This window comes from Rattus norvegicus, chromosome 17 (genome assembly GCF_021556685.1).
Source record: "Rattus norvegicus strain SHRSP/BbbUtx chromosome 17, alternate assembly SHRSP_T2T, whole genome shotgun sequence".
Lineage (NCBI taxonomy): Eukaryota > Metazoa > Chordata > Mammalia > Rodentia > Muridae > Rattus > Rattus norvegicus.
Window position 1 is genome coordinate 39,013,544 of NC_141550.1, and position 25,424 is coordinate 39,038,967.

Genomic DNA, 25,424 nt, shown 5'->3' on the forward strand with positions numbered 1-25,424 from the left:
GATAGCTAATACAGCAAAATACGTGTCCCAGTAATTATGCAACTCTACAGAGAGATGCCATTTAGCTCTCATCATTAGATAACCAAAAACATAATTTTTAAATACAATTACTTCTTTTAAAAGTTCACCATTATAAAATTATTTTATTTTTAAACTGTGCGATCTTTTAAATTTTTTTCCAGAATAGTCTGTAATGCACTCTTTCTCTTCTGGCAGATGAAAATCATTTTAGTTGTAAAAATGATCATGTTGATGAAGTCATGGTTACAGGTTCTATTTCTGTGCATGGAATAATGCTAATGGGTGAAGATGGAGAATTTAACACTGAATCCTTCACTATCAGTATTAAACTTCCATATATTCTGGGGATATCTATGTATGTATAATCTTATTTCCCCTCTATGATAGTGGGGTTTTATGAGTGCCTAAAGCATTTGCATAGCAGTCTCCTTTTTTAATGCTTATTTGACCCATATCTATTCTAATAAATAAAAATTATAATTACTCTAACTGACTTCTCAGATGGGCATAAGATAGTTCCAGAGAAATATAATTAGTATGAGATGGACTATTGGGCTATGAGCCAATGAGCTATAGTGGTTACATTTTATATAAGAGAGCACGAATCCCTCAAATAAAAATTAAAGTACTTGTAAAATTTTTGAAGGTGAGTTGATGTGAGTGTTAAGTTTATTGAGCTCTTCTTTTGTTAGAATTATAACCAAACATGGGACTGGATCACTTTTATTCATGTTCTCCCCCAAGGGTTGTAATAGGCACTTGGATTGTTGATATATGGTCTTTTAAAAGATGTTTGGCAATTGACCATGGAACTGCAGATGTAATTCCTGACGTCTATTCTAGAAGGCGATGGAAGGAAAGGATGCATATGTTAAAGCACTCTGTCTGGATTTTGTTCCATTTAACTCTATAATGCCTGCATATCTTCTTGGAAACATTTAATATAATTTGTGTAGTTTGTATTTTTGATGACACACACACACACACACACACACACACGCACGCACACACACACATACACACATATGTATATACATATGTATATATATACATATATACATATGTGTGTATGATGTGTGTGTGTGCGTGTGTGTGTGTGTGTGTGTGTGTCACATGTATGTGAACTCTGTCACCTAATGTGATAGTACATAGAATATCTGAGATATATTTACAAACCTCCAAAGGGTTTGTAATCAGAGTATCATTTCTCTGCAAAACCGTTTCAAATATGTGTTCTGTCTGATGCACCAAGGTTTGCTCAGTGCCTCACTGAAGTGACTTTTCATGCTATTTTATTCCACTTTGTTGGACATTGCTCATGTCCTTTAACATTCTTTTTATTATAGTGCTGAAAAGATGGCTTGGCAGGTTTTAGAAGAGTCAGGTTCAATTCCCTTCATCCACATGCCATGACACAACAATTCATAACTCAAAGTCAAGGGCATCCATCTCTCTTTCTGACATCTAAAAACTTGTGCATGCATGTAGTGAACATATAGCCAGTCATGAGCATGTTCATGTGTGTGCACACGTGTGCAGGTACATACACAAACACACAAATAATTATTTTACATTTTTATTGAAAATAGATTTTTTCTCATATAATACATATTCTAGTTACAGTTTCTTCTCCCTCTACCCTTCACAGTGCCTCCCCACCTCCCTCTGATCCCAATCTACTCCCTTTATGTATCTCATTAGAAAACAGGTTTGGAAGAGGTAATAATAAAACAAAGCAATATAAAACAAATCCTAACACACCAGACACACCTAACACACAAAGCAAACAAAAGGAAAATAATCCAAGAAAAGGCATGAGAAACAGATATTGTCATAGAGAAAGCCATAATATGTGCACAATGGACCTGATTGGTAAAAAGAAAGAATATAAATAAAAAACATTTTCAATTAGATTTAAAAAAACAGATAACATTATGAGACAAAAAAACCCCAAAGATCAGTTGAATTCATATGTCTGACAGTGTTGTTGATTTAGAATGCCCTGTTTTCTTGGTGATCTCCTTCCCTCTGGTTCTTCCAGCATTTCTACTTCATCTTCTCCAGGCTGTCTTTGAATACTGAGAATAAGAATTTGATAAAGTCATCCCATTTAGGGATACATGTTCCAAGGTCTCTCACTTCTGCATGTTACCTGGCTGTGGGTCTCCCATTATTGTCATGGAGGGAAACGTGGTAGACATGATGCTGGAGAAGGATCCCAGTTCTACACATGGATCCACAGTAGCAGGAAGAGAACATAACACTGGGCCAGGTTTGAGCTTCTAAAACCTCAAAGGCTACCTCACAGTGGAACACTTTTTCCAGCAATGCACCCCATACTCCAATCATGCTACTTCCCTATAACTGGGGGTCATTTTTATTCAAACCACCACAATAGGAGAATGTCATTATGAGTCATTTTATTGGTATTTTTATTGAAGAATAAAGAATTCAATTTGAAACAGTATTTTGATATAGATAGAATTTTACCATTTATTAAACATAAAAAGCAAATTTGCATATTAATAAGATGACATGCTTGTTTAATTTTACATAAAGGACTAAGTGTTGGCTGAATATTGATACTGCAGGATCTTCCTATAAAGGAATATAGGGTTTATATAGTTTTTATTGCTACACTTTTTTTAGATCAGTAAGAAGCACTTGTCTTCCCGTAGAATGCTGACTATCTAGTTTCAGGCCTTGGTCAACCAAGTAGTGTCAGGTATGGAGTCCAGGCCGCGGAGTAGCTTTAAGGTCTTTTTATGCTACTTCCTTGATAAAATAGTTGATTGTAATGGTATTGAAGTTAGGTGTTAACAAAATCTCTAAGAAGAAAAACATGAGAAATAAAGTAACAAGGTCAAGTCAGGGTTTAATTTTCCAAGTATTTGTTAATGTAAAACCTGTACTAAATGAGAGAAAAATTTTCAGTTTCCCTAGTAGCATGGCAGAGTAGTAAATGTGTATTATGATTCTATTAGTTTATAGCTACAAGTTAAAGTTACACTTAAGTATTGGTGTTTTCTCCTGTGAAAAATGCTTTGTCGTTAGGTTCTACACTATATTTAATAAATTTCTATTAATACATTTGCACATCTATTGTTTTATTTCATTCCCTTTTCTTTGGATTATATTTTCTTCCCGTGACACTATTTTATTTTAAAGTAAGTTTGTACAGGTAATTTGGTGATAAGTTCTCAGTTGGGACTCATTTTTTAAATAACTTTATTTCACCATTTGTTTAAAATAGCTTAAAATAATATATTACTATTTGTATACTTGCATAAAATTCTCTATAAAATTCACTAGACTGTTTCCTATTAATGAAGTTGCTGCAGGGTTTTGTTTTTTTTAAATATCTATGTTAACTGTTTATGAGTTTTCCATATTAGACTTGCTCATATTTTGAATATTATAGGGTTCAGGAACTCATTTGCTTGCTGGGTAATATATCACCTTTTAAATAATATCTACTTGGTAAAACTGACAGTTAACCATGGAGACCAAGTCTCATTTTTAAAACATTAAAATATTTATAATTTTATATTTTGAGAAAGAGAGAGAGGGAGAGAGAGAGAGAGAGAGAGAGAGAGAGAGAGAGAGAGAGAGAGAGAGAGAGAGTCCTCAGAAGCCAGAGGAATGCACTCTTTTCTTTGGAGCTACAATTTCAGGCAATTGTATACAGTGTAACACAGGTGCTAGGAGCCAAACATGAATCCTTTGCTAGAACAGCAGGTGCTGTTAACCACTGGACATTTTTCCAAACCTCATAATTCTCTTTTTAAGAGAACATAAATGTTAGATTCTATGGCAGTCAATAATAATATAAAGATAATATAATCCATTAATGAACTCTGTAAGTTTTTATTATTTGTCAATTCATTGCACACAAGTAACTGGCCAAATTACATACACTGTGGTGATTACTCTTGGGGAGCAAGCCAGTGCCAATCATGTTCTCCTCCATAATGTCTGGATTAATAATCAGGCTTCTCATACTTTTGTACATTTCTTTTCATAATACCACAAAAAGTTTTAACAGTTCATTGTACTGAATTAAACATGTTTTTGAACTTAAAATAAACAATCAAATATAAATGATAGTGCCAGGTGTCTGCTAAGAAGAGTCAATGTGCAATTGACTCTGCCCTTCTAGTTTCAGAACCAGTTTTAGAAAAAAAGATATTTTATGAATCCCTGCAATTGCCTGGTGCAATATGTTCAGCTGGTGAGGAACAATATCACTATGGATTCACTGTTAGAAGTTTAATGCTCATTTTTCTAAGCCAAGATATTCGGACAAACTCAACCAAAGTAAAACCAGGAAAACATTGAGTGAAATGGACAGCTTCAGTCTTTTATATTTTTTCTGTCATATAAAGAGATCTTCCACCCAGGAGAGACTTTGGATATTATGTCTCCACTTCTCAGTCTTCAGTGAGGAAAGCAACACCCAAAGTGGCTGGATGACTGAATGGAAGGCAGTAAAGCATGCTAACTTGGTGGTTGAAGATTACAAACACATTGCCCATCACACACCTGTCATCCATTCTCCAGAAATCTAGAAGAAAATAGAACTCTTAACCTTCTAGGGCTTGAAAAATGTTTTTACTTTTTTTTACATAATTTTAATTTTCTTGGATATTTTATGTATCTACATTTCAAATATTATCTCCCCTCCATACCGCCTCCCTCTCCCCCTGCTTCTATGAGGATTCTCCCACTCTCACCTACCCACTCCCACCTCAACACCCTGGCACTACCCTACATTGGGGAAATGAGCCTTCACAGGACCAACGGCTCTTCCTCCTATTGATGTTGGACAATGCCATCCTCTGCTACATATGGGGCTGGAGTCATGGGTCACTCCATGTGTACTCATTGGTTGGTGGTTTAGTCCCTGGGAGCGCTGGTGGGGTGTAGTTGGTTGATATTTTTGTTCTTCCTATGGTGATTGTAAAACACTTTAGCTCCTTCAGTTTTTTTCTCTAACTCCTCAAATGGGGCTCCCTTGTTCAGTCCAATCGTTAGCTTTAACCATCCTCATCTGTATCATATGTCATTTTAGCAGTTCTCAAGAAGCATCAATCCTCAACATCCACAGACAGAAAACCTATGGACACCCATGATCACTCTTTAAAATGGCACAGCATTTCAGTATAATTTCTGAAGTTAAAATTGGGTTTTGACAACACAGTTTTGTCTTGTAAATTATAATTGGGAAATATTCATGATATTTCATAGATATTTAACAGAAATTCTGTTATATTTTTTCTGGACATTTTTCTGTGGTTGGTTGAATCTATGGAATACAGAGGGAGAGCTCTCTTCCTTAGTCTCTTAGGGTAGGTTTTAGAATATGTACATGTCTCCTAAACTGACTAAGGCCGTCTTGGTGTGCAGCTATTTCAAGGAACCTGGCATTGTTTGCTTGCTATGTGTTACTTAAAATATTACTGTAAGAAACTACAATTAAAATTCTGTTTTCATGATTGTTTATTCCTCTTAAAACATAGTATATTTGAGGGTAGATAAAAAAGCTTGATTTTACCAAGAGTCTTTGAAATTAGATTATTAGTCTAACAGTCATATTTAGATTCTTAGTAAGAATCATTGAACTGAAAGAATTAGCAGAAGAATGTATAAAATTTTAGTTCACTAATTTTTAAAGGTTTTCCTAGAAATGTCAGCCAATTTAACTTTTTTCCATGCCTATTTTAAGTACAATATTTATTACATGTATACAGTATATAATGTATATTATGTGTGTGCTCTTTGTACATATTACTATGTACACAGGTGCTTATGTCAGTAGAGGCCCGAGGTAAATGTCAGGATGATTCCTTGGTAATTTTTTCACCTTATTTTATCGTATTTATTCTGAGGCAGTCTCTCCATGAATCTGAGTCTCTAGATTCAGCTAGACTGATTGGCTTGTGAAGCCCCAAGTTTCCATTCCTACCAGTTCTGGTCTTTCAAAGGCACACCACGTGGCCTATTTTTGTTGCGTGTTTGTTTTAGTGTGTCACGGCTTCATACTTGCTTGGTAAAGTTTTACTCACTGAGCCAGCTCTCCAGTCCCTGGAGAATTTTATTTCTTTTTTGTTTCTTTTTGTTTATAACCTGAAGCTTTTAGTCTTTGATTTTGTAAACAATTTTGTTATTGTTTCTTTAAAATATAGAGCGAAATATTTGATGACTACAGTTTGCTTGCCTTTTCTGTTGTTCCTTAAAAAATAGTTTTATAGAGAATGCAATTTCAAGAAGTCTAGAAAAATAATTACTAAATCTCCTTAGGAATATTATTTTTCCACTTCATAACTACTAAACTAAATGTAAATAAAGTCTATATTTCATATGAACCAAAACTATTTAGAATATGCTTGAAAACTTTCTTTTCTAACTTACAATGTTGATTATATCATCACCTAAGAAATACAAGCTTCACTATTGCTTCTCAGGTATTTAGTTTAAGCTAACATATCTTGTGAGTGTTTCATAAGAGTTTCAAGAAGTTTATGGAAATATAAAACAGGAATTTTAAGAAAACATCAGTTAAAACTGTTTTCATAAAGTGCCCTTTTTCTCATGGAGATGAACATCTGCTATAAAGCAGGATTTAAGTTCCCAATCCAAAGTCATTATGTTCTTATGCTGGTCATACATATGTAAGAGTTATTGACATCTACAGTGGATGATCCTCAACTGGTTTTGCTTGTTTCTTCATTTATTCATACAATATATCTTGACACTCAGTTCACTATAAATTCTGGAAAATAAAATGAGCATGAGAAGCACTGTGTGTGCCTTCTCAGAATGTAACTGCTGCCAGGAAGTTTAATCCAAGAATAGGTGCAAGTGTGGGCTGTGGAGAGGATGCAGGCTTGACTATAGCACTCAGAAAGGGTGATGTGCCTGGAGTGACCAAGAGCTTACCTGTGTGAATACCCCAGTTAAAAGGTGACATAAGAATAGCAGGGGGTGGTTCAGACATTAAAAGGTGATCGGGGAAACTTCAACTGCACACTTCAAAATAAGACACTAAACTGAGCTCAGATTCCCTGAAAATCAGCTATTTGTACATTTCCTGGAGTGTGCAAAAATAAGAGAGCAACTGTCTTCAACTCAGGACAAAACTGGGTTACAAGTGTAAGCAACAGAACCATTCCTTTCCCTACAGTCTCAAAGAACAAATTATCTAGAACCAGAACAAAACAGCTGGTTCTAGATAATTATGCCTGCCATTCTATTTCTAAGGATACATTCTCCTGTCCTTTCCTTAGCCTATGCTGCAACCTTCCCTACCTCAGTCAAACCATGCATTGTGCATTCTTTTGGATCCTAGTCATAGTTTGCTTGGCCTTGAAATGCCACCTCTCAGGTTTTCATCTGAAATTCCACTCATGTTATGGAACTTATCATAAAATTTCAGTGGTTACTTTTTCCTACAAATTTGATTCTTTCAGAGACCTTCTGGAAACTTCCAATAACTCTTCTAATATTGTGAAAAACTCAGTGCAAATTGCAGACTCCTGAGAACAGGACAACATAGTTAACACTATGTGCAGGAAGCAGCTGGAATTAAACTAAAATGAAAACAATGGCAAAGATAATATGCTAACAGGCATCAATCCTCACTTCCCTCTACTTTAACTTGTATCTTTAGGATATCACTTACCATGGGGTTTATTCCTGAACTCAGAAAACATCCTTTTTGAATGAAGACTGGTGGATACAATTCAATTTGCTTAAATAATCTGTCCCATGTGTCCTGTCTAGGAAAAAGACTTCAACAGTATTAGTATGTATTAAAGAAAATACTTAAGTGCTCTTGTTGGGGAAACAGTAGAGTATAATTCATAGCATTATAGTACTGTACTCAGAAACCTGAATGCAGCAAAGAAAAATGGCTCAGGTTCATTATTTACAAAATAAAACATCCACCATTTGTGTGTTGCATAGTGTAGAAGTTTTCATCAATGATTGTATATGATTTTAATACACAGAAAGATAAGGTAACCCTTTAAAGACTTTATTTCCTCTTCAAACCATTTATTCCATTTGTATTAGAGCTCTAGAGATATTTTGGAAGAAGCCCACTTCTTTTGTAATCTAATCTCAGTTCTTTATACTATTCTACTGAGTTGATTTGACAAGCTTAGGAGAAGGGAGAACAGCTGAAGTAATATATATATATATATGTATATATATATATATATACACACACACATATATACACACACATATGCATATACATAGAGAGAGAGGAAAAACACCAACCAACCAATCAAAGCTTCATTCTATTGAACATATCCTCTTAGAAAGATATACTACTGGCCAATTTACAAGTATTATCTTGTTTAATCGCTCACCCAGTCAGCAGAAGCTACACAAGCAAGATGATAAATGTCCTTTCTTTTCATAGAACAAGCTCAAGTTCAGAGATGTCAAGTGACTCTTTCAAGGTAAAACTGCATTCAGGTGAGAGGATCTTAACCTGAGATGCAGATATAAATATGTACAAACTGAACAAGTAAAGGGGCTGTGTGTTCTCACCCATCTCAATTACAAACAAGCTGCAGATCTTAATCGGGAAGCCGTGCTCAACTGTGCCGTGATCCTGGCTCATCTGTCTTTTTCTGAGGCAACTGCTTGTTTTCAAAGATGGGTTATTTGGTATTGAAGCCTGAGGTAGCATTCCATCCCAACCCAATACTTCTCTGCTTGGGGTGGACCGTCCTTCCAGATGCCAGCAAGAGTAAGGCAAGTACCGCGGGAAGGTGGATACTCGTGTTTTTCCCATTAATTTTCCAAATGGCATGTAACCACATTGAGAGTGGTGACTGCTCTGCAGAGCACGGTTTGCTTTGGAAGAAATTCTAGGCCTCATTGGATCTATCGTTGTGCAAGTCCACATTGACTTCCTTCATGATGGCTGGGCATCTCCACATTATAAGGTGGTCTCTGGGGATTCCTTACTATTTTAGTCAAATGCCAGGATTTTTGACATATGTGTAACTAACTTGATTTTGTGAGAAGTGAGTTAAATTAAACTTTAGTTTGCTTGGTTTTGATTAAACGTTGTGTCATTGTTTAGCTCTGGCTGTCCTAGAACTACCAAGTAGGCCATGTTAACCTCCAAATTGCCTGTGCCTGCTAAGTGCTGACACTGCTGGTATGTACTACTATGCCCAGAAAGACAAAGTAAATTTTTCAATGAATAAAAAACCAAACAGCGAAATCTCAAGAGCATCTTGTAAGGTAACTGGAAATAAAACAGCAGCTATAACAACAGTATGACCTGTCAAGTTCCCAATTATATTCTCCTTAAGTTCACCTGGAAAACAACACATGGAGACAGAAAGGTGACACCAGCACATGGTGTCCAACAAATGGAAACAGCAAGCTTCCTCTGCTTTTGTTGATACAGAGCCATTAACAACTCTGTCACTGCTGAGGTAGAGTCAGTCATTTCTCAGCCTTTATTCGTGTAGGGTATCATAACAGCTTGCTGTAGACACCACTGCTATAAATAATTCCACAAAATGTGCTAGAGCAACTGGCTTAGGCAACATAAACATTGACCATCATCATAATAATTATAATTTGAACTGGCATAAAACCCTTCTTCATGAAGCATTCATAAGAACTGACTATTTCCGTCAAATTTGTCCCGTTTCAATGATAGCTATGACTGATGTTTAACTCTGGCACAGGATAAGAAAATCAAAAGCAAAATTTGTGTATGTGTAAGAGGAGTTCAATTAACTCTTTAGAAAAGAAAACTGATTCTATAGAACTTTAAGGAATGACTTGCAAATATTTCAAATAGCTGGGTTTTGTGCTAGTTATAAGTTGTGGCTTGAATGTGACAGGTTCCAGTACAGTCATCTATTTGAATACTTACTCTCCAGCAAGCAGTAATGTTTGGGAAATATGAGGAACTTTTATGAGTTAGAACCTTGTTGGAGCATATGGGTCACTGAGGGTGGTCCTTGAATTCTCACGGCTCCACCCCATTATAATCTGTTCTCTAACTGCAGATGCAGTGTGACCAGCTGCCTTCTGTTTCAGCAGTCACTCCTTTTTATGATGAGTGGTATCCCTTGAACTGTGAGCCCAAATTAAACTCTTTTGCCTTTAAGTTGCTTCATGTCAAGTAAAAATATTTTGTCATAATAACAATAAAGAAATACAGTAAAGAAAAAATATTTTCATTTTCATATTCAAGTATCCATAATTGATATCCTTTTAGAATAGGATTCTATTTGTCTGTGATTTGAAGATCAATTTTATTTGTAAATATCATGCTATGCTCTTATATTCAATTAGTTCCTTTCTATGATTCTATTTCTTGCACTTACCTCAAAATTTGAAATCCAATTAGACCACAAAATAATTGACTGCAAAGGTATCTTTCTATAGTTCCTTACAGGCACAGTTTCTGCTTGGTAACCATAGAAATATCTTCCCTTTCTTTATTGGATTTGTTGAATCAAAACAGATCATTGTATTACTCATTTTAAAAAATATACCCAACGATGACTCTGGAGTTCTGCTCTCAAACATCAATTATTTGTTTGCAGAATAATTTCATATGAATGTCCTTACCTTTTCGCCTCTTTTCCATACCTTTAATTCTCTTCATTATGCCAGTGTCTTTCAATAGAGGTCAAAGATGTTCATAGATAGCAAAGAAAGCACATGGTTCATTATACTGGTTATTCATGGTCTTTGTTATAGCCTTGGCCATAGTAGAGGATTCCTCCAAGGTAGCACATAGTTCTCTTCATCTTCTACAATCACGTTCTTTCTTGATTTTCTTTCTCTTGAGACGCCTTTTTTAAAATCTCCTAAATTAATATCTTCTAGAGCTACTTCTTGGGAGGAGGGCTTTAGTGTATGTCTTGATAGTGTAGCTATCAAGGTTATAATCTACATTCTCTACAAAGTTCAGTTTATTCTATCCTTACCATTTCAGTCCAAAAATATCCTTTTCTGTATCTCAATGCCTCTGAGGCGAATATCTGCTATCCCATTGTTTTAACAACATGTGAATAATCTTCTGACTTCTAAATATTTTATTCATCTCTGTACTCTGAATTTTATATTATTTTTTCAACCATTGACAAGTACTGCCCTTCTACAAAGTTCAGCTTATTCTTTTTTTCCAATTTTCTTCCTTTGTTTTTATTTTACTCTTTTTTTGTTTTATTAACTTGAGTATTTCTTATATACATTTCGAGTGTTATTCCCTTTCCCGGTATCTGGGCAAACATCCCCCTCCCCCCTCCCCTTCCTTATGGGTGTTCCCCTCCCGACCCTCCCCCCATTGCCGCCCTCCCCCCACCAGTCTAGTTCACTGGGGGTTCAGTCTTAGCAGGACCCAGGGCTTCTCCTTCCACTGGTGCTCTTACTAGGATATTCATTGCTACCTATGAGGTCAGAGTCCAGGGTCAGTCCATGTATAGTCTTTAGGTAGTGGCTTAGTCCCTGGAAGCTCTGGTTGCTTAGCATTGTTGTACATATGGGGTCTCGAGCCCCTTCAAGATCTTCCAGTTCTTTCTCTGATTCCTTCAACGGGAGTCCTATTCTCAGTTCAGTGGTTTGCTGCTGGCATTCGCCTCTGTATTTGCTTATTCTATTCTTACCATTCCAGTCCAAAACATCCTTTCATGTAAACTTGAGATATTTCTATTGTTGGTAATTGTTATATGACTTTTCTAGCAGATATTTAAATAAAATCCTATTAACCTAGATTTTACAGCCCAAACAGACCAAGAAAATTACTCTACCAAAATCTAGCTCAGTAAAAGATAGAGTTGGATCAATTATAGAAACGTGGGACATGAGTGATTCAGGAACACTGATGGGATGGTAAAAGGATGCTGCATCATCCCAATTCCACCCAAGTATGGGTCATGATTCAGAAAACCTGTATCCATAGAGGCCCATGACCATTGTCCATCATTCCACTGCAGATGTTTTGCACCCCCGTCAATTGTTTATACCTTACATAACTTTCAGAGTGTCCTTGTTAATCTACTAATTTTGGGAATTTACTAAGCCTTTCAAGTTTCATGATCTCCTGTGCCTGGAAAGCTTTATTTGTTTCTAGGGTCCCATTAAGGCAGAAATGTTTCAATTCAAAGGAAATAATCACATAACAGGTTTAACTTCCTGCAGCTCATTACTGCTAAAGCACCCTATGGGCTTTTAGAATATATTGCATAGGTTAGAGTTCTCTAGCATAATCGCCTTTCAACATTTCTTTCAAAATTAGAGTAAAAAGTCCCCCACATGGTACAAAAGTTGACCAGTCATGTTTTTGCTGTATATTGCACCATGCTTCCCAATTATTTTGTTATTTCGATCAGAAAACTAAGCACTTTTGTACTGAGGAGTGTGCTCCCTAAGACGCTGTTCCTAAAGCACTTTGTCTCTTATCTCACCTTAAGGAAACCTCCTTAGAAAGCAATTGACTAACTACAATACCTAAAACATAAACTCATCACTACACTCTATATGGGTCCTAACTTACCATGGTTCAACTTACAATTCTGCCATCCTACCTAGGTACAAGAAGAACAAGTAGAAATTGTACTTTGAATTTGATTTTTCCCCAAAGCAATATGAGACTGTCTTTGTGCTATCCCCCAGTAAGTTTCAAGATCATAGGCATGAATAATGAATATTTCAATGTATTGTGTGATTAAATTGTGAAGCTTTGTAGGTCAAGTTTAATAAATATGTTTACAACTTAGTATTTTCAACTTACTATGGGTTTATTTCTATGTAATTTAATTATGATTCGAGTGCACTGTGTATCTCAAACATATTTTTTTTTCTTCCACCTCATCTTTTTGTCCTACTGTATAACTAGTTTGGTGTGTGTTCAATCTGCTCACTGATTGTCCAGTAGGGTTATATATCATCATCTTTCCCAAAGTAGAAACCATCTCAACCACTTTTTGAGCTATTCTTTTATTAAAGTTCTTTTCATAGAGTACATTTTGATATCTTATCTGTCTTAGTTACTATTCCAAACAACAGAATAATCAGGCCTATCAGAACAATGTGTCAGTCCTTGGACCAACACTGTCTCACTTACTGTTACATTGCTGTGAAGAGACCGTGACCAAGGCAACTGAGAAACCATTTAAATGAGGGTCCCTTACAGTTTCAGAGGGCTCATACATTATCATCATGGCAGGAACAGACAGGTATAGCATTGAACAAGAAGGTGACAAAGGCAGCAAGCAGAGAAGGGCATGTGGGATGATATTTTGAAACCTCAAAGCCCACCCCTAGAGGCAAATCTCCTTCTACAAGGACACTACTCCAACAAGGCCACACCGCTAATTTTTCCAAACTGTCCATCAACTAGGAACAAGTACAAGGCCCCGTTGGTGGCCTGAGATTCTCATTTAAATTATCACATCATTTATATTTCAAAGATTTATTAGAACCCTAAACCTAGAAAAGTGTCTGTTAAAAGTAGGTTTTCAACAAATATTCACTGAGTATTGATATTAACATTGCCACTTAGCTTTAATGTGTTAATATATAAATAAACATTGAACAACTCGCTGTATGTACCAACCCATAAGAAACAAAAAGCAAGATAATACTCATCCTCTAAAAAAGATAAATAATCACCACACCATACATGGAGTTCTCCACTTTACCTTTCTTTTTAGAAATAAATTATTGTTAAAGCATAATCAAACCCACCCAGCAACAGATAATTTGTCACCATCGTGTGTGTGTGTGTGTGTGTGTGTGTGTGTGTGTGTGTGTGTGCGTGCACATGCGCGCGCGTATGCTACAAGTTTGGTTTTGGCATTGTTGCAACAGAAGGTACTTTTCTTTGCCTGCAAAGGCTGAAATAGTTGTCATTTGTTCCTTTACTGAAGGACCCCATTAGAATACCATGTTTGAAGACTACCTCAACAGAAAATCCTATATAGTTAAGTTTATAAACCTAACATCCTTGCAAAATAATGTAAAGACTTTTGAACAGACCTCACCTATGACAAAAACCAATATTTTCTCCATTTCGATTCCTTCATGTTTACTCAGAAAACTTGGGTTCAGTAGAGACTCAGCCATTAACATTTTAACCCTCAATGAGTCCTTAATATTTTCAATTTCAATTCTCCTTTCTGTGGGATGAAAACAGTAATATTTGGTTTGATTAACTGACTAAATTCTTGCAAGCAGAGTGTGAAGTGTCACATACCTGAAACTTCATTTTGTTTTAGACTCAAAATTTAAGCAAAATTTTCTGATTAATACTCTATCATACTCTATCATATATCCTACATTCCTTTTCTGCATTTCCCTTCTGGGAAGGCTGTGGAACAGAGAAATTATTAGCACAAGTTTTGAATCTGAATATGAGGTTAAATTCCAATTCTAGCATATAAAAGTTTTGACCTTGATAAATTAGATAACTTCTTCAAATCTCAAGTCCATCTTAATAAAATGAATAAAATAAAAAGTAACTTACTTCATAGTTTCTGTAATGTTAGACACATTGCTTTGGTGCTCTTAAAAGTGCAATGAAGTCAAGTTAGTACTAGACTGCACTTCCTTTATAAGGAAATGGGTGCAGATGTGTAAGTAAACCATCCTAAACAAGCATTTGTTTTCTCCTGATTGTGTATTCTGAAATTAAGTAAACCAAACACGTCAGAGAAGGGCAATTTGCCTGCATTCCATAGTGTGTGGTGCCTTTTCCCAGCCTCTGACTTTCTGTGTCTTACCACTTACACATTCATCCAGAGCCGTCTATACCTTTCTGGTTACTGCTGACATTGAGTTGGATTCTTAGTTCATTGATTTGTGGTTCAGACTATGTATAAGCAAAGCTAGAACTCTAAGCCATTGAAATATGACTCTCAATAATTCAATGTGTAGGAAAATAGTCATTGCTTTAATAGATTACAATTTAAACATTATGTTTGTTTCTGAAAACTATCCTAAAAGAATAAAATTTTTACTAACACACTTAAATCAAAATGATCTAGACAATAGCTGAATCAAGGTGATTTACTTAACCATAACATAACCTAGCATAGGGCTATGTTAACTTTCATTATAACGAGAAATTAGGGATAGCCACTATAAGGTACCAGATGCCAGGGAAATGAGAGGTTCCGAGGATCAAATGAAGATGATTTTAGCCAAATTGCACAGAAAAGGGGAAATTGAACCTGTAGAGATCACCTCCAGTAGATTGGCACTGGGTGAATGAATGAGGCCACCTGCCCATCTCAAAGTTTTTAACCCAAAAATGTTTCTGTCCCCTAAAGGAAGAACAGGGACAAAAAATTGGAGCAGAGGCTGAAGGAGGGGCCATCTGGGGACTGTCCCACCTGGGGATCCATCCTGTCTGCATACACCAAATCAGACACTGTTGTTTTTGCAAAGAGGCTCTTGCTGGCAGGTCCCTGGTGTGGCTCTTCCTTGGGAGGTTTGGACAGGAACTGACCAATGCAGATGTGAATGCTTGGAGCCCACCATCAGACTGATCTCAGGGATCCCAGTGGGGGAGCTGGTGGAAGGACTGGAGGAGTGGAGGGGGATTGTAACCCCATAGAAAGAACAATATTGGCTGGCCAGACCACCCTGTGCTCCCAGGGACTAGACCACCAACCAAGGAGTGTACAGGGAGAGATGCATGGCTCCAGATGCATAAGTAGCAGAGGATGGCCTTTGTCTGACATCAGTGGGAGAGGAAGCTCTTGGTACTGTGGAGATTTGCTGCCCCAGCATGGGGGGGGGGGTGCTGGAGTGGTGGGGCAGCAGAGGGAGGTGGATGGGGAAGTGTACCCTCAAAGAGGCAAAAGGAGAGGGAGGATAGGGCAGGGAGAGAGGACATGGAATGGAGGGGTTGTGGAGAGGTAACCAGGAAGTGGGATATCATTTGAGATGTAAATGAATGGATGATCAATTTTAAAAAGTCATATTTACAAAAAAATTCTACCACATTCCACATTTGCAATAAAGAATATTTTAATTCTTATTTAATGCAAATTATAGGACAGTTGACTACTCAAACCATTTGTACAGTCATGTCTTTGAAAAATAATATACATATGTATATGTTATTAATGTTGCATCATTGAAAAGCACTTACTGAATAAACAACAACATCAGAAATAAAAATGTTAGATATTTATTCATAGACTATCACTCTCATTTGAAGCATCATATGTATCAGGAGGCTCACACAGGGAATTTAGGAAATGTGGTGGCTAAGGTTGTAGAGTGATAACAATTGTGTAATTAAAATCACATTTAAAAAAGTTGTAAGTACAATTAACAGTGGGTATATGGAATTAATGTATTCTCTATGAACGGAGAAAAGTTACATTAGGAAAACCAGCAATTTAACTATGATTTTGCCATTGGAAAACAGAGAATCTAGGGCACATCCCTAGTCACTTCTTACTTTGTTCTTTGATCTTCTAAAGAAAAATATTGGTTTTTCTCTTTCTTTCTCTCTAATGCCCATCTAATTGATAGAAGGAAAAATAATAAAAGAATGAAGCAATTACTCTTTGATTCTTCTGGCTGACTTCAACATACTTGCTAAATAATGTAAACATTAGCATCTAAAACATCGAGATTCTCTACCTTGAAATACTAATGCATTCTGGAATGTTCCACTGAGCAAATTTCTTTACTACCAAAGAGTCTAAAGCATTAATTTTAAGGATAAAATGAGAAACATTAATAAACTTAAAATATTCTTCCTTGTGGTTGTGAAGAATATTGTTTTGAGAGAGAGAGAGAGAGAGAGAGAGAGAGAGAGAGAGAGAGAGAGAGAGGGAGGGAGGAAACAGACACAGAGAGATAGATCAGTAGTAGACGACAACTGTAAATGTTAAATCAAATTACACATTATTCTGTTGGGATTTCTACATATGTCTCCATGTAGATTTATTAGAATAAAGCAGGCCATCAGAGACCCTTTGTCTGTGTTGGAGTGGGTGAAACAGCTGACAAGAGGCTATCGAATTCCCCACAGAGAGGCTTCTGTAAGCTGGGAGTTTGACAGCTGACTTCATTACAATTCTTTGGCTGCACACTGCACTGGATTTGTCCTTTAATTGAGCTGAGCCAGAAAACTGTCCAGAGAGGAAAAAATGGATGTGAATAGCACAAGAGAAAAGAAGGCATGGATATCCCACTACAAGGAGGGGTAGATATTCAGTCTAATAGAATTAAATCTTATGGATACTTAAATGATGGGGCTTCAATCACTTTCACTGAAATTGCTCTAAACAATGCAGTCTGATTTAGTATTCAGTCACCTACATACTCCTACATAGTATTCATACTCCTACATACAGAATAAACAAATAAATGCTATATTAAAATCATTTAAGAAAAGATAGTTTTTTCTTTTATAAATGAGGAGTATACTGTCAGTAAGATAAAAATCCCTAAAATGCGAAAGGTGTACAGACCAGGGACTGTCCCTATCAGTGGCTTTCTATAACTCCCTGTGGATAGATACATTCAAAATACATAACTGCACAGTCCCAAATAGTACTGAACAAAAGCTTGCACACTGCAATGCTGAGACTGTCAAATTTAATAAAACATGTATTTCAAGACAGGTACATGTCTTCATTTAAAGAAAGATAATTTCAAACTATGTGCACTGTGAGAAGACTATTGTTTTTTTGGCAAAATTGTTTATAATATAATGGAATTTTGCATTAATGTATGTTCTTTTCATAATCTCTCTATTTTTATTTTGGACACAGTTTCCTTTCTTTATGAGAGCTAAATTGAATTAATCAATAAAGATAAACACTGCTCATAAGTAAATCAGTGCACATGGTTCAGTGTCATAAACAGTGGGGTGTCTCCATTCCATTATTATTCTATTTGTATTTTTGCTGTTTGGACTAATTAAAGAAACTGACCTCTCATGTTGTATTCATTATTTTCATAGACATCTTCATCTTTCTTCTCCATGTAAATTGTTAAAAGTCATTCAAACATTGATGAGACTTGTGCCCATAGCTAGGAAAGGATGAAGCTTTGAAGTGTTGCTCCATACTCAGACATGACAAGTCGATGCAAAAAGACATCATCAGTGGATGCAAAATCCATTTGAAGTCTTTGTTGTATCTGGATTCAACAAGTCTGGACAATTTAATCAGTAGGTTAAAAGATTAAATTTGGACAACTATCTGTAAATGGGACGAGCTTCATACTTAGCTTCACTGGAAGATTCTGAACATTTTCTGAATCAGATTCACATTATGTTGCGGCTCCTGAAGGTAAGGCATGGCCATAGTAAAGACTGACTAGAGGGAAAATTCTAGTCTCTCTATTGTTTATATTGCTATGAGAACTATAAAGATCAGAACAACAAAATCATTGAATGTAACTCATGATGTTTTAGACTTAAATATTTAGTGACTACTATGTGATTCAGTGACTACTACTGTCAGAAAAACTAACAAAATGTCATTCACCCAAATGCAACACTGGATCTATTCTGGAATTGATAAAAGGTGTATTGCAGTAATAAATGGGCCTGAATTTTAAAATAGTTGTATATTATATATAAGATTACCTTTTATTGTTGGTGAGGTTTAAAATTCTTGTCAGTTCTTCCCTTTGTTCTTGCATTTCCTTTAGACAGGAACAATTCTGGGTTAATATTTTTGAGTTGGATCGGTAGCCCCATACCTCAACCAGAGCCATGACTCACCACTGGTGCGGTCTCTACAGGTTCTATCTTTCCCTTTGCTGGATATTTCGGCTAATATCATCAGGTGGGTGGGTGAAGGAGAATCCTCATAGAAGCTGGGGGATGGGAGGATGGAATAGGGGGTTTGTGGAAAGGAAACCAGGAAGTAAGACAACATTTGAAATGTAAATAAATAAAATAACCGATAAAAATAATCTTGTCAGTTGGTTTTAGTTTTCCTTCATCTCTTTTGTGTTCCATTAACAAAATGTCTAATGCTGAGTAATATCAAAAAGAAAGGAAGTTTATTTGATCCACAATACTGGTGACTGAGAAGTGTATTTGGTGACAGCCACTACATGTGTTACAACATGGCTGGTGACATCATATGTAAAAGAACATGCAAGAATTCACACTGGGAGAGGGGATTTAAGAGCCAAAGTGGATTTTGTTTTCCTTTTATTAAAACTTGCTCTCAGAAAAAAAAATCCCCTGAGGTAAGACTGTCATTATCGCCTTCACAAGAGGATCATGACCCAATTACGTGCTCACCTTCCAGGAGGCTGTGAAGATTCTACTGCCTTCAGAAACTGTTGCACTGGAGACCAGGCTTCTAGAATATGAAGCTTTAAGATAGTAAATAGGATTAATCATTATTTCATCTCAAACCTGAATATATATCCAAAATTTTCAGTCCATCCTACTATGGGTTAATGGTGACACTCAAATTTTAACGAACTGAAACTCATTAAATTTCAAATTTCAAATATACTATATAGATCTTTTTTAATGGATGATTGAGAGTATCCTATTAAACTAGAAAAGTCATGCCTATCTTAGATATGCTTTGAATTTTTTATGAATTTTTTCATGTGAGAAAAATGTACTTTAGGCAATTTAGTATTTTAATTTATTGGGGTTTAATTCATATCACTACAGATGGACCATCTGTGTAAACAATTATGATAATAATGAAGTTTTCATGTAATTGTTGGATGTGTTTTTCTACAAATACCCTTTCAGTCAAGGTGATTGACAAGGTTGTTGATGTAATCTGTCTCGTGATCTTTTAGACCAGGTGTTCCATCAGCCAATAAGACAACAGTGCTAAAATCTCTAACTGCAATTGTGAAATTCCTGCCAGTCCTGATATTTGGCATAGAAATACCATGACTGTATTTTTCTTTGATGCATTGAACATTCTGTGAGTAGAAATCTTTCTTGTCTTGAGGTATAACTAAGTGATAGAGTATGTGAAGTTTGACTAAAATTTAGCAAACATATACTACTAAATTTTTCAACATATCTCTGTCCTTATTGTAGAAATCCCCAAATGAGCAAAGACTTGATTGAATATACGTTGTTCATATGTACACAATTACGTTAAGGAGCCCAAAGCCTCTAGAAAGATGGGAAATGCCAAAACCTTCCACATAGGCTGGAGTTCAGAGGGATGGCAAAATCTTTCTTGGTGAATCAAATATGGATGTTGACAGTATTTGCAGAAAGCTACCACCGTTGCTTTTGTCTCCTACAGTGTGTCTGGCATGATGACTCCCCTACACAGACTTTTCCTGAGAGATGAACTAAACCACCCTGCCTCCTGTTCAACTGTACGCAATAACCACACCTTTGTGGACCATGCATATAATAAATACAATGAGATTTGAAGGTGCTGTGACTTTTTTCCCCACCAAAGAGCCCAGTCCACCTAATACCAGCTTTACTGTGTCAGCATGTCTCTCTTTTCTTCCCTCCCTTGTTGCTCCAGTTCTTTCGAATCTTGGAGAAAGGCTGTGTGCTATGTTTATGGGAATCTCATGTAAAAAGGCAAATATTCAAGTCCTTGTGTTGGTGTGTAGGTTTTTAGCCACACCATTAGTCATTATTAGTTGTCATGTTTATACAATATTATTGATCTATTCCTAACTTGGTTGTAATCTAAATCTATCCCTTTGCTACTTCTTTTTATTTCCCACTGCTTCTCTGTGCTTCCCTGTATTCTTTCAGATGATTTCAGTATCTTTACAATTCTATGACAATGGTTCCAAACACATTTTTAGTGGTTTCTCTTTTCATGACCACATATGAATGTAATTCATGGATTATTGGTATGTCATTACATAATGACTATATAATACTTTGTGCCATCTATTATGGTGCATGTGTACATGTCAGTTAGGTATAATTATAGTTCCCATAGAATATAGCACTGCTTATTTAAAGTCAGTCTACACAATTAAAAAAATAAGAAAAAATGAAAATATCTTATAATTACCTAGTAATACATGCAAATGTTCCTGATAGTTTCCTCCATCTAGACCTCATTTTGTTAAACTAAAGAGTGTCCTTAATTCTCTATGTATTTCATGTGTACTGGAAAAAGGCATTTTAAGTTTCTCTGTTTGAAAAAGCTCTACTTGTCTTTTCTTTTTAGGGGAGAGAGACAGTTCTCATGCAGCTCAGCATAATCTCACTTTCCAACTCCAAAGGTTGGGCTTGAACTCCTGATCCTCCAGCTCAACTTTCTGAATGCTGCAATTATAGGTATGCACTGCCATATCTGCTTTATTTTCATTTTAGAAGGATGGGAAACATCCAGAATTTTTAGATTAACTTAGAGAATATCAATTCACTGGTCTCTTCTTAAAGTTTTTTTTTAATAAGAATCTGAGAGCTAGGTTAAATTTTTATAATACCCCTTTTTTATTATCTGCTTTAAAAATCTTCCCCCATAATTTTAGCACTCGTATTTTTTCTTGAAACTTCATAAGCATGGCCTTCTTTACACTGTTTATTTTTGCAAATTGTAATGATTCTTAAAATTCTACATCATACAGTGTTACAAAACAGGTTGGACATTATTTCTTCAAATATTGATTTTTTCCTCATGTTTCATTTTTATTTTTCTTGTACTTCTGTAACATGTATATTAGATAATTTAATATGTTTATTTAATTATTTCTATACATTATTTTCTACATTTTTACATTTATTTATTTGTTTATTAATTTTATGCATATATATATGAAGGGACTCATGAATGCTTGTGCTTATGCAGGCCAGGGAACAGCATGCAGGTTCCCTCTTTCCTTTATTGTGTGTTCTTGTAATTGAACTCAGGTTGTTATATGTGGTGGCAAGGACACTTATATGATGCATCAACTCATTGGCTAGTTCTGCACATTCTTTAGGTTTCGCTGTTTAACAAAATTTTTGTTTCTGTTCACTACTTCCTTTAAATCCATGTCCACTTATTGACCAATAGTTTCTAGGGAGGTATGTCACCTATGGCACCAGGGATTTTATTAATTAACCTATGGGTCTTGAGGGCCAGGAAACTTATCCTCAGATTCCGAGTCTACGGTCTTTAACTTGGATTTTCTGTGAAGTCTAAGAACCCAGAAATGGTCCATTCCAAAAGGAGGAAAGAAAAATAACTCCTGGTTTTAATTTAGTAATCTAAAAAGTCCCTTAGGAGGATGACTAATGATGTGTGGGCATGTTGTACTTGGGGTATTTTGCAGGTGAATTTCTCTCCATCTTCCAAAATTATCTGGTAAATATCATAAGGCTCTTTGCCAAAGAAGGCTTTCTCAGGGGAATGTTAGACTTTCCATAAAAAATCAACAGAGACATGTTTTCTCACAAAATAATGCTTTCAGCCAAATATCCACAGCACCTCACTCATCCATTTCACTGATACTCGAATTTTCAGAATGGATTACTACAACTAAAACATTAAAATATAGTCACTGAAAATATAAATCATAACTGTGGTAAGGAAATTGATTCTACCATGTAAACTGCACTAACTGTATGAGAATATAAATTGTTTTTGTGGTATGTAAGTCTTTTAGCCATCTCTATAAAAACCTTTATCAAATATACGAACTATTTCATCTTAGAGCTTGACTTTTCCAATGTAGAGGCATGATTTATATAATAATAAATGCAAGTCTAATAACCATAATTTGGGGGATTTTATGAAGTGTGTGTGTGTGTGTGTGTGTGTGTGTATGTGTGTGTCATTGAATACTGACACAAGAGTTTTAAACAAGCTAGTTGATTGACCAATCAACTGAACTACAAATCCCCTTTTTGTTTTAGTCTGGTATTTTAACAATGGGATTGCTAATAAAAGCAATCCTGTAAATCACATTAGTTTTCTGAAGCTCCATTAATTATGTCATTATCATCCACCTATAATGTAAAAAAGTTTAGGAACTAAGATTTGGTTTCTTGCTATTAATTTTAATTTTATTATTTAATCAAATATCATTTTGAATTAGAATTGCACCATCCTAACACCAGTTTCTCTGCATTTCTTTTTTTTTTTTTTTTTGGTTCTTTTTTTTTTCGGAGCTGGGGACCGAACCCAGGGCCTTGCGCTTCCTAGACAAGCGCTCTAACCACTGAGCTAAATCCCCAACCCCTTCTCTGCATTTCTTAATGCACTTTCATCACTGTGAAGCAATGACCTGCTCTATCAGATTAGTAAGTGAAGCACATGCTGGTTACTGAATGACTGTTCTACTTTGCTCTCAACTGCTGTGATAAAGACAATAAGGAAATGCAACTTGTGAAGAAATTACTTTATCTCTCTTTATATCTTGTACTCTTCCAAGAAGGAAGGCCAAGGAAATAACTCACATCCTGAATCTGGAGGTCAGGAAATAAAGCACAGACTGAAACAAGATTGTTTAGTGCATTGGTCTCTATGCTATGCTCAGCTACTTTTCTTAAACAGCATAAACATCTACTTGCCTAAGGATAGCATTACCCACAGTCAGCTAGGCCTTCCTACATTGATTAATAATTAAGAAAGAGCTCCCACATAAAAGGACACAGGTCAGTCTAATGGAGACAATTGTTCACTTGAGGTTTTCTCTTACCAGGTGACTTTATTTACAAATCTGGAGCTGGAGAAATGAGTTTGAGGAGTATATGGATACATTTCCAGAGGAACCAACTTTAATTTCCAGCACCCTGAGTCATAACTATATGTAACTCTGGTTCCAGAAGATCTATTGTTCTCTTCTGGTACTGCATGCATGTGTGTGTATACATATACAGGCAAAATACATGCACACAGAATAATAATAAATGAAAACAACCTTCTCTAAGAACTTTCCTGGTTAGTTCACCTGATTGCTTTCTCCACATGCTTTCCTGTATCCTGGACAACTAGCCTTGGTTCTATATCCAATGCCTCAGGCTAGTCTGGTCACTTTTACCTCCACTGCTACCAACATCTATGTCTCCAACAGAAAGTGTTCTGCCTCAAGTCAGACTACAAGCTTCTATCATATTCCATCTAAACACTTCACAAGCCAAATTCTATACTTCTTTCTCCAGATTCAAATTAATTGAGTCCAACATATCCTCCTCTCCTTGAATCTCCTCCAAACCCCAAGACTAATTCTAAAACTCCAAGCTTGGACAAAGACACACTTGCTACACACTAGTGCACTTCCCCGTGTCACTGTACCTTCATTCTACATAAGCTATATCCAACTGCTAGGCTCAAATTATGTCAAACGTCTTTACTATTGCTCTAACTTGCTTTGTTCACATAAGATATAGGACTAATAAAAAATATCTATTTGTCCAGATGAAGTCAGTAAAATACAAACAGTATGTAAGATAAATTCCACTAGTCCTCTAGAAATATCTGCCAATGAAAATTAACTAGATGAATCCCAAAACACAGAATTTAAAGGAGTAATCCTAAACTTTATCAAATGCCTCAATTAATTTAAAGAAGACATAAAGAAACTGTTCAAAGAACTTAAGGGGAAGAAGCATCTGAGTGATGCCTAAGGAGACATAAATATAAGGCTGATAGAAACAGTGAAAGCAATCCAGGATTTAAACTGGAAATAAACAAAGGTAAGAACCATTGAAGAGGAAGCAAGATGAACTGAAGATGGGATTGAAAAGGTCATAATATGACAAGAAAAGACAAAGGAAAGTCTACAGAGACAACGAAAAGTCTACAAAATCATGGAAACTATTCTCTACTGAATGATCACTGTACAAAGGAGAAATACAAATTAAAGCCTTCTTAGAATTCAACGGAATAACATGAACAACATACCCAAACTTAGCCAACACAACAAGAGTAATGGCGAGTGGAAAATTCATAGCATTAAGTGCTTTCATAAGGAATTTAGGGAGATCTCATACAGTGACTTAACAGGACACATGAGAGGTTTAGAACAAAAAGGAGGGATATCCAACAAGAGTAGATGGCAGAAAATCATCTAATACAGGGCTAAAATCAACAAAATAGAAACAAAGAGATCAAGCCAAAAAGTCAACAAAATGAGTTGTCTCTTTGAGAAAAATCTAACTGAACTAATTAAAAGACATAGAGAGAATATTCAAATTAACAAAATCAGAAATGAAAATCAGAAAAGAGGGGCATAAAACATACACTGAGGGATTCCATATAATCATTAGCACATGTTTTGAAAATCTGTACTCAAGCTTTGTACAGGGCATTAATAATGGGTCAATTTGCATTCTTCTACATGCTGACCTCCAGTTGAACCAGCACCATTTGTTGAAAATGCTTTTTTTCCCACTGGATAGTTTTAGGCTCCTTTGTCAAAGATCAAGTGACCATATGTGTGTGGGTTCATTTCTGGGTCTTCAATTGTATTCCACAGATATA

The 25,424-nt window shown here is 35.8% G+C and overlaps 1 long non-coding RNA gene across 1 annotated transcript; it reads right to left on the reverse strand.

Annotated features, from left to right (window-relative positions):
- Positions 1-18,628: 18,628 nt before the first annotated feature.
- On the reverse strand, positions 18,629-19,373 carry LOC102547708 (uncharacterized). The gene is made up of 3 exons (XR_015642027.1): positions 19,298-19,373; positions 18,767-18,861; positions 18,629-18,687 (listed from the first exon to the last, which is right to left on the reverse strand). It is a non-coding gene; the product is annotated as an uncharacterized LOC102547708 (long non-coding RNA).
- Positions 19,374-25,424: the final 6,051 nt, after the last annotated feature.